The following is a 10,860-nucleotide window of genomic DNA, read 5'->3' on the forward strand; positions in this document are numbered from 1 at the left end:
TGTTGTGTGGTTGTCCTCCTAGTTTTTCATCAACATCAGTGATCACATTAAAGTCTCCCATAATGCACCATGGCTTGTCTGTGTCAGCATACTGCAGCATTTTATCCCAAAGAGTTCTTCTCAGGTAATCCTTACACTTGGCATAAACAAATGTAATAATATGAGAATTAGGATTAGCCACATGTTTGATTTCACAAGTACACTGTTGTTCATCTTGGTCTACAATAGTGCAGTCCACATCCTTAGTCCAAAACAACCAAATCTTGTTATTGGGATTATGAATGGCACTGTCCATTCTCAGCTGAATTCTGTAGTGGTTAAGATGTGATTGATTAGCAAATGGTTCCAGGATTGCCAGCATAGTTAAATTGTGATAATCCTTGAGTTTTTGGAGTCTATCCAAGGCACCTTGAGTATCAATACTCCTTGCATTCCAGCATATTGTATTCATCATCAAAGTTTCAGGGATTTGGACCTTGTGTTGATGCCACTCTTACAAGTAGCATTATCTGAACTGGTGGAGATGTCTTGTTTCTGTTTTTTCTTCTTCTTCTTTGCTTGCTGACCCCTGGGTGATAAACCCTGCTTCTCAGTGACTTGCAACACTTCATCCTGAGTTGTAGAATCTGTGATATCATCCAGTGCTCTAATGGGAGAGGCACTAGTTTCCTCATCCTCATCATGAGTTTGTTCCTTTTGATCTAGGTCCTCTTCATCTTCAGATTGAATAGGTCTATATTCATCCTCCAAGTCATCTGATATGGCTCTCTTATTAAGCACATACAATTCAGTAGAGCTGGATTGAATTTGAAGAGGTGAAGCATAAATCCCTGCTCTGTGTTGTGTCTTTTCAGACAGAGATTTTTTACTTTTTTTTCCTATCTTTTTCTTCAGTGCCTCTCTCTTCTTTTTACTCAAAGAAAGAGTATATTTATTGTTCAGTAGCTGAATCACTGCACCTGTATTTTGTTCACTATTTTTTGGAAATTCAACACCTCCCTTATCACTGTCCTCTGAAAGCTGTTGACCATCATCTTGTTGCAATTGCATGTTGGACCTTATCTCTGCTGGAATAGTGGTGGCAGGGGCTCTAGGGTCTTTCCTATGGTCAACCAATAGATTTTCCCTCCCCTTGGTTTCCCCTTCCTGCAGATTAGTGATTTGCTCCTGTATTCCTCCAACCTGACCTCCACAGACTTCTTCAGCCACAACATTAATACTATTTAAGATATTAAAGTAATTTGGGGAGCCATGGGGTTGTGGGAGCATTAAGTCAATACCTGGGATTTTTCCATTGGCTTTGTTGCTTTCCACATTATTCAAACCAGTATTTGGTGCACACCTGGCAGTAATATTTTGCTCTTTTTGTTTGTCTGCAGGTCTGCTCTCTTCATTAACATGTAATACCTGCTGTATGGGATTATGGGGGCTGGGATCCAATACTGTATGGGGAATGGGGAGTAGGCTCTGGACTCCAGAGTCTACATTACAAGTTTGGATATTACAAGTATTAAAGTTAGAGTTATTAAGCATACCTGCCTGCTGTTGAGATTTTCCTTCTTTGCTGCTGCTGATAATATGCTGGGATGGTACTGAACTTTCCCCTTTTGTCATGGATACTTGTGTTTTATGCTGTTGTGGTTGTTGTTGGTTATGTTGTCCATCTTTTTTGCCTTTCCTCCTTTGAATTTGCCAACCTGCATGTTCTTGGTCTCTTTTTTCAGTTCCAGCTTTGCTAGTGTTTTGTTGTTCCTTATTTTGTTTGTCTTCTTGGTGTTTTAGCTCCTTGTTCTGTTGTTCCTTGTTCTTTTCATTGCTGGATTTATCTTTGTTTCTTGCTTCTTCTTCTTGAACTTGTTTTTTCTTATTATCTTCATCCCTTCTTTTCACAGTACAAACATGAATGGTGTGACCTTGATGTTTGCAGTGTTGACAGTAATCTGGCACCCCCTCATATTGGATAGACTGCCACCTTCCTGCTCCATTTTCATCCTCACCATACCCCATCCATACATGTTGTGGTCTTTGTTTTGTAAGGTCAATTTGTACTTTGACTTTTGCAACACTACCCCTTGTTTTCTTGTAGGTTGCCAAATCCAAGAACAACACCTTTCCAATTGGGGATAGTAATGGAGTTACCACTGCAAGACGATAACAGTGCCAAGGTAATTCAGGTAATATAGCCCATATAGGAACTAGAGATGTTTCTTCTTCAGGCTTGAAGGTGGGGGTCCAAAGTTGGAGTCTCATAAGTTGGCCATTTATGTACATTCTTCCTTTGGACCAAACAGTAGAGTGATCATACTCATTGTCCAAGTCTATGTACAGATGCCTAGAGTTAAAATGGGTAAGTTTCACTCCTCCTCTGAGTTCTGTTTGCAAGATGAATTCCTTTCTAATGGTTTCCATCTTAGGCATAGTATTTGTGAATTTTCCTATTAGAGTATACTTACAATCACTAGCCAATTTCACCAGGAAGTCTTCTTCTGTAAATACTACAGCTGGATAGCCTTGCTTTGTGGTAATTTTGGGAGGTGTAATATCAATAGTGTCTGTTTTCATAGCTTCTTGGGCTCTCAACTTAGTAGCCAGAGTTTGGTGGATGACAGGATTAGGAGGGGTTGGAGTATTAGTATTGGGGTGCTGGGTTTGTTTTGCAGGTAAATTAGTATTGGGAAGCACCACATGATTATTAGGAGTTGGAATATTAAAACTTGGAGCTCTAAGTTGGTTTGAGTTTCTGGAACCTAGGTTGCTTCCAGTATTCAGAGCAGCAGGTTTGTTAGTAGATTTAATAGCATCAAAATTATTAGACACTTTCATAGGATTGCTATTAGGAACATAAGGTCTATGGACAGGTTGAGTTTTCACATTGAGCCCCCTGTTCAACTGGTCAGGTTGTTTGTTTTTTTCAACATTACCAAGTATTATGTTCCCCTGCTCCTTGTGCTTAACAACAAGATCAGTATCACCATTGTGAGTAGCATTCTGAATTTCCTCATTATTCTTGGTCAGAGCTAGATGCAAATTAGTAGGCTTAACAATAACAACATTAGCTAAATTTCCTTTTTGTACATTATTATCAAGCAAGCTAAGTTCATGAGGTTCGACAGTGTCACTATGCATTTGAACAACATTGTTAATATGGTCATCACTTTTGACTAGATATTGGTTGAAATAGTTAGAAGACTTACCTGGATGAGCCACAGCAAGAGCACTGTTCCATTGCTTATCAGTGAAGTTCCCCTTCGAAATTTCTTTTGGGGCATGACCATTTTCTTCAATGCCTTCCAATATTAGCATTCTATTTCCTTGTTGGTCATTTTGAACATGATCCAATACACCAGCCACAGCTTCAGCTCGAACAACACTGTTACAGTGTTCTTCAGGGAGATGCAAGTCTTGACGACTTTTTGAATTTGAGCTTGTTGATGGTGATTCGAGACACTCTATATAGCTTGGAAGCTTCATGACTCCTTGATGAGTCTTTTGGTATTGGTCTCTTGCCAATTGGTTCGCCGGAGCTCCGGCACCACCAAAGTCGTCTTGACGACTTTTTGAATTTGAACTTGTTTGTATAGATTTGAGACATGTGTTATAGTTAGAAACCTTCTCCACACTGTTACTCACCTTTTGGTATTGGTCTTGGCTGAATTGGCTGGCCGGAGCTCCGGCGACTCCATTGTTGTCAGAGCTCAAGGATACATTCGAAGAGTGTGGCAGTGATTCGAGATGGCTCTCATGACTGAGGAGATTGAAAACAGCTTGAGGAACATTTTGGCATTCATCTTGTGCGTTTTGGCTTGCCGTAGCTCCTGCGTCGACTACAATTTGTTCGCCGGAGTTGATTTCGCCAGAGGTTTTTGTTCCTATCGGGGCGCCTTGTCCTTGCGAACAAAGTCCAGATGGTGCGAGGGCTAGAATATCGCCGGAGGTGGCTGGAAATTGAAGGCGCAGTGGTGGCGCATTGGCGGCGATGCTGAGCTGATGCGCCTCTGCATTTTTCTCAATTGGGACTAAATTTTTTTGTGAACTTTGTACTGTGCTTGGCATATGGGATGAAGAATCATCTCCAATATTGTTTATAATCTTTAGCAATCCCCGATTTCTCAAGGATATGATTTTTTCAGCTTGCAGCAGCTCCTCACTCGAACAATGAACAGTGATCACTTCAGTCTTTTGCAAATTTGAGGAGCTATAGATGGAATCTGAGAGTGAGATAACTTTCGTTGTGTTCGTATCGACGGAATCTACGATTCCATCTTTCGAACGAAATTTTTCGAGGTCCGGAGGTGGGTCCCACCCCATTTCGTTTTTGTGACTAAAATGCCCTTCTTTGAGATAATGATTACTAGGGTTTGAGAGGATTTTTTTCTTTCAAAAGTTTGAATTTGAGAACCTCAGGGTTCAGGGTTTAGGGTTTAGGGTTCAGGGTTTAGGGTTCAGGGTTTAGGGTTCAGGGTTCAGGGTTTAGGGTTCAGGGTTCAGGGTTCAGGGTTTAGGGTTCAGGGTTCAGGGTTTAGGGTTCAGGTTTTTTTTTTTTTTTTTTTTTTTTTGGGAACAGACCCTACACGAGGCTCCCACCTCTCGTGCACAGTCAGGGGTTAAGCAACACCCCCAAGCCTTAACATAAATAATCAAAAATAAAAAATACAAGGAGGGGGACATAAACCTTACCTCCGATCCTGTGGTGGTTCATAAGTCGGCTAACCTATTAAGGTCGGCTAACTCATCCCCGATACAAAAAGATACTAACTATAACTAGAAAGCAGTAAACCTGTGAGAGGACTCCTCCCGGTACAATTCAACTATGAAAGCATAAATGAGGGAGACTCTCCCCTTCCATGAGAAAAAAGAAAAGTAACCTACACTAGTCCTATTCCAACTATGCTACGTACCAGACATAGCTACATTGAAGAAGAACAAGTATACGAAACTTCTATCTCGAATGGGATGGGAAAATTCTTTTCATCTTTGCTCTTTCAGTCTTGTCGTACCAAGTAAATCCATGTGAAGTGTGCCTTTGCATCAGTATCATGATTATCAGCTATGGGGGCTGAAAAGAGAGGAAATATATGGAGCTATAGTTTCCAACAGCCTTGGAGTTGGTGTGGAGAAAATTGATAGCCTGAATTAGCCAAGGAAGCAAACAAACATGGTTGTTGCAGTCTTGTACCCAATTCCTTGCTGCCTCTATAGTTGCAGTGGTAGCATGATTGTTGTTGCAGGTTAGGTTCAGTAGTAGATACCTATTTTGGTACCTGCACAGGCAAACAACACCAGAAAAACACACAAACAAACTATTGTGTGCTGCATATGCTGTATTCTGCTGCTGTGCTGCATATGGTAGGTACAAATGGTGGTTGATGATGATGGCTGCAGTATCCTTATGATGCCCAGTATTGTGCATCAGTGAACCTGCATTATCAATTAACAGAGGGCCAAGCAATTGTGGGAAGGTAAAAGGCTGATGCATGTTTTTGTGCAACTCCTTGTTGCTTCCATTGTAGTTAGGCTGCTTATTGGTCTTTGTTTTGAGATGGTTAACCTTCTTGGAATACCTGCACAGAAAAACAACACCAACACACTTGTATTTGTTTCTTGTCTGATGCAGGTTGATGGACTTGTTGCTGAGGTGTGTTGATAATGGAGGATGTGGTTGGCAATCTGATTGTTCTGCTTCATAGCAGCCCCAGGTTGCTGCAGCCTTTGTAGCATTTCTGCTCATTGCCAAAGAGATCTGCAGGCTGCTGTATCCATGTTCCTTGTGGAAGTAATGGGATTGGTTTTGTGGAGTCCTGTTAGATATCTCCAAATTCTGATGGAATAGCTCCCCAGTTGTTGATGTACCTGCAGCTACACAACAAACAAACAAATACAAACAAACAAACAAACACAAAAACCAGGGGCTAATTGACATTCTGCACAATTCTTTTGTAGGCCTCTTAGTGAAGGTATTTGTTTTGTTGGTTGTATCTGTGTTATGCTCTATGTAGATGTTGATAAAACATGTTGGTGAGATCATCCTGACACCTGCAGCTACACAACAAACAAAAGCCAGCAAGACAGGGTTTGCACAAAGGACTGCTACAAGTGTTGAGCTATTATAGAGTGCATGGATGGAGTGGAGACATTGCTTTAGATTTGTGTGCAGCTCCATTTTTGTGTTGAAGCATGCTTCCCAGAAAAGAGGATCCTCTCTTGTGATCTGGTTCAGGTTGCTTATGTGTGGCTTCCCAGTAGTTATTGCACCTAAACAAAAACAAAACCAGGAGTACATACAACCAAACAAGCAACAAAAACAATAGGGGGCTCCATTTCTGCACACTCCTACTGTTTCAGTCATGGATAGTCCTGTAGCAGTGTTGTCCTCTATGTATTTGATGTTGAAGCATGTTGGTTTAAGTCTCCAACAACCTGCAAATACACAGCAAATAACCAAACACAAGCAAAGACCTATACAGGTTAGTAGAGAAGAATGGATCCCAAATAGGATTTTGGAGCCTGTTAGCATTTTCCATGTCGCTCGACTAACGTCTCCACTTATCCGTTTGAGCTGAAACTTCCTGAGGTTTGCATATATATTCTTTACTTTAGCCTTGCAAAGTTTGGAGGCTTGATTCCCAAGTTGGAGCTTCCATATAGCAAATTTCTTCCTTTTTAAGCTTAAGACAGCTGATTGTTTCAAGTTCGCTCGCCTAACGTCTAAAATTATCCGTTTGGGCTGAAATTTCTTGAGGCTTATCAACATAATATATGCTGCAATCCTGCAAAGTTTGGGAGTCTTTGGAGAAGTCCACATGTTGCTTCCTACCCTGCACCTGCTGCCCTGCTGAGGTTTAGAGGTGGCAGGGTGTTTGGAAGATGTTTTTGTGCTCTTGTCTATGTATTTGTTGTTGAAGAATGCTGATATATTACTCCAGACACCTGCAATAATACAGCAAACAAGCCCAAACAAAACATAGTATACACAGAGTAGCAATAAAGAAGGGACCTCAGTAGGAGCTTTGGAGAGTGTTATCATTTTCCAAGCCGCTCGACTAACGTCTCCAATTATCCATTTGAATTGAAACTTTATGGAGTTAGCATGTAAATCCTCTCCTTTAGTCCTGCAAAGTTTGAAGACTTGTTTCCCAAGTTGGAGGGTCCAAATTACTAAAGACCCTCTCTTTAGGCTTAAGGCAGCTGAATGTTTCCATGTCGCTCGCCTAACGCCTCCAATTATCCGTTTGGGCTGAAACTTCTTGGGGCTTGTCAAAATAATATATTCTAACTTCCTGCAAAGTTTGAGGGGCATTGGACAAGTCCACATGCTACTCCACACCCTGCACCTGCTGCCCTGCTGAAGCTTAGAGGTTGCAGGGTGTTTGGAAGTTGTTTTTGTGCTCTTGTCTATGTATTTGTTGTTGAAGAATGCTAATATATTACTCCAGACACCTGCAATAATACAACAAACAAGCCCAAACAAAAAATAATGTACACAGACTAGCAATAAAGAAGGGACCTCAGTAGGAGCTTTGGAGAGTGTTAACATTTTCCAAGTCGCTCGACTAACGTCTCCAATTGTCCATTTGGGTTGAAACTTTATGGATTTAGCATATGTATCCTCTCCTTTAGTCCTGCAAAGTTTGAAGACTTGTTTCCCAAGTTGGAGGGTCCAAATTACTAAAGACCCTCTCTTAAGGCTTAAGGCAGCTGAATGTTTCCATGTCGCTCGCCTAACGCCTCCAATTATCCGTTTGGGCTGAAACTTCTTGGGGCTTGTCAAAATAATATATTCTAACATCCTGCAAAGTTTGGGGGGCATTGGACAAGTCCACCTAGGGTTTAGGGTTTAGGGTTTAGGGTTTAGGGTTTAGGGTTTAGGGTTTAGGGTTTAGGGTTTAGGGTTCAGGGTTTAGGGTTTAGGTTTTTTTTTTTTTTTTTTTTTTACGGGAACAGACCCTACACGAGGCTCCCACCTCTCGTGTACAGTCAGGGGTTAAGCAACACCCCCAAGCCTTAACATAAATAATCAAAATAAAAAATACAAGGAGGGGGACATAAACCTTACCTCCGATCCTATGGTGGTTCATAAGTCGGCTAACCTATTAAGGTCGGCTAACTCATCCCCGATACAAAAAAGAGACTAACTATAACTAGAAAGCATTAAACCTGTGAGAGGACTCCTCCCGGTACAATTCAACTATGAAAGCATAAATGAGGGAGACTCTCCCCTTCCATGAGAAAAAAGAAAAGTAACCTACACTAGTCCTATTCCAACTATGCTACGTACCAGACATAGCTACATTGAAGAAGAACAAGTATACGAAACTTCTATCTCGCATGGGATGGGAAATTCTTTTCATCTTTGCTCTTTTTAGTTTTGTCGTACCAAGTAAATCCCGGTGAAAAATGCCTTTGTATCAGTATCATGATTACCAGCTATGGGGGCTGCATGGTGGTCCAAATGTATGGTTGCTGCAGACCTGCACCTGCACAGATAGACAAAACCAGAAATATACACAAGCAACCAAGTCTGGAGGTTGCTGTACATGGGTGTGTTGGTTTTGGCATCTGTTGTTGCTGATGCTGTTGAACTTCATCTTTCAATTTCGCATTTTCAGCTTCAGCTCTGTGATTGAGTTGTTGTTTGGTGTGTGGCTGAGTAGTTGTTTGGTGTTGTGTTCCCACAGTATGTATATGGAGTTGATGGAGGTGTAAACTTTTACAGCAGCTTATGATATTGTTGTTGGTTCTTGGATGTTGTCTATGAGGGTGTTGGAGTTCCCTCTGGGCTGTATCTCCAACAACCTGCATAAACAAAGAAGAAAACAAACAAGCAAGCACACAATTATGAGAACAATTCCAAGAGTTCTGTTGTACAAACTCCTTGTTGCTGCCATTGTAGTTAGTCTGCTTGTTGGTCCTTGCTTTGAAGTGGTTCATTCTTGTACCTGCACAGCCAAACAAGACCAGCAATACATACAACCAAAGAGGTGTGCAAGCTGCTGTAGCATTAGCTTGTATTTGTTCCTTGGCTGCTGCAAATTGGTGGAGCTGTTGCAGATGTTGATGGAATGCATCTGGTATGCATGGAGAGATGATCCATGCTTTAGTATCCAATTGTGTACAATTATGAGGATCTGCACCTGCACAGACAAACAAAAACAAAAACAACAAACCCAAGGCTGCCAATCTGCAGGTGGTTGCAGGTTCCCTAGGCTGCTTGTTGGTCTTTGTTTTGAGGTGGTTAGACCTCTTGGAGTACCTGCACAGCAAAACAAAAACAACAACCTTGTATATGTTTCTTGTCTGCTGCAGGTTGATGGAGTTGTTGCTGGAGTGTGTTGATAATGGAGAATGTTGTTGGCAAGCTGGTTGTGTTGCTTCATGGCAGCCCCAGGTTACTGCAGCCTTTTTTCCAAAGGGGGACTGCCAGTTACAATGATGTAGCTGAGGATGATTGGGGCTCAATACAGATCCAAGGAGGGAGCTGCATCTGGGGTACCTGCATAGACAAACACAACCAACAAACCTCCCAAGCAAAGAGAGCTGCAGGTTTCTGCATTCATGTTCCTTGTGTGTTGCAAGTTGGTGTAGTTGTTGCTTTGGAGTGTTGATAGAGGATGTGGATGGAAAGCTGCTCCATAGGAGCCCCAAGACTTTGCAGCCCTCATAGCAGTTCCAAAGAGGGCCTGCATAAGTGGACAAAGGCCATGTCCAATAAGATGGAGGAGAACAAGACCAAAAGCTGGATTGGATGTTATGGGAATGTGTCTGTGGAGTCCTGGTGATCAACTCCAACTTCTGATGGAATAGTTCCACAGTTATTGATGTCCCTAAGCAAAAACAATCAGCCAAATGCAAACAACCAAACAAACACAAGAACCAGCTGGAAGTTGCTGTTCTGCATAGTCTTTGTGGAGGCCTAGTGTACATCTTCTTGTTGCTTCCTTTGTGATTATGGTGTTTGTTGGTATCAGTTATACAAGTGTCCTTTGTTGTGATCAGGTTCAACTTGGAGTACCTGCACAGACAATCAGAACCAACAAGCCACACAACCACAGCCAAAGACAAGCAACAAAGCAAAAAGGTGTTGAACTGCTGCAGGTGTTGCAGGTGTTGGGCTGCTGCAGGTGCTGAGTTGATGCAGGTGTTGTCCTCTATGTATTTGATGTTAAAGCATGTTGGTGTAAGCCTCCAACAACCTGCAAATACACAGCAAATAACCAAACACAAGCAAAGACCTATACAGGTTAGTAGAGAAGAATGGATCTCAAATAGGATTTTGGAGCCTGTTAGCATTTTCCATGTCGCTCGACTAACGTCTCCACTTATCCGTTTGAGCTGAAACTTCCTGAGGTTTGCATATATATTCATTACTTTAGCCATGCAAAGTTTGAATGCTTGTTTCCCAAGTTGGAGCTTCCATTTAGCAAAATTCTTCCTTTTTAAGGTTAAGACAGCTGATTGTTTCAAGCTCGCTCGCCTAACGTCTAAAATTATCCGTTTGGGCTGAAATTTCTTGGGTATTATCAAAAACATATATGCTACCATCCTGCAAATTTTGGGAGACTTTGGACAAGTCCACAAGCTACTCCCTACCCTGCACCTGCTGCCCTGCTGAGGCTTAGAGGTTGCAGGGTATTTGGAAGATGTTGTTGTGCTCTTGTCTATGTATTTGTTGTTGAAGAATGCTAATATATTACTCCAGACACCTGCAATAATACAGCAAACAAGTCCAAACAAAACATAATGTACACAGACTAGCAATAAAGAGGGGACCTCAATAAGAGCTTTGGAGAGTGTTATCATTTTCCAAGCCGCTCGACTAACGTCTCCAATTATCCATTTGAGTTGAAACTTTATGGAGTTAGC

Source organism: Solanum dulcamara, chromosome 4 (assembly GCF_947179165.1).
Source record: "Solanum dulcamara chromosome 4, daSolDulc1.2, whole genome shotgun sequence".
NCBI classification, from domain to species: domain Eukaryota; kingdom Viridiplantae; phylum Streptophyta; class Magnoliopsida; order Solanales; family Solanaceae; genus Solanum; species Solanum dulcamara.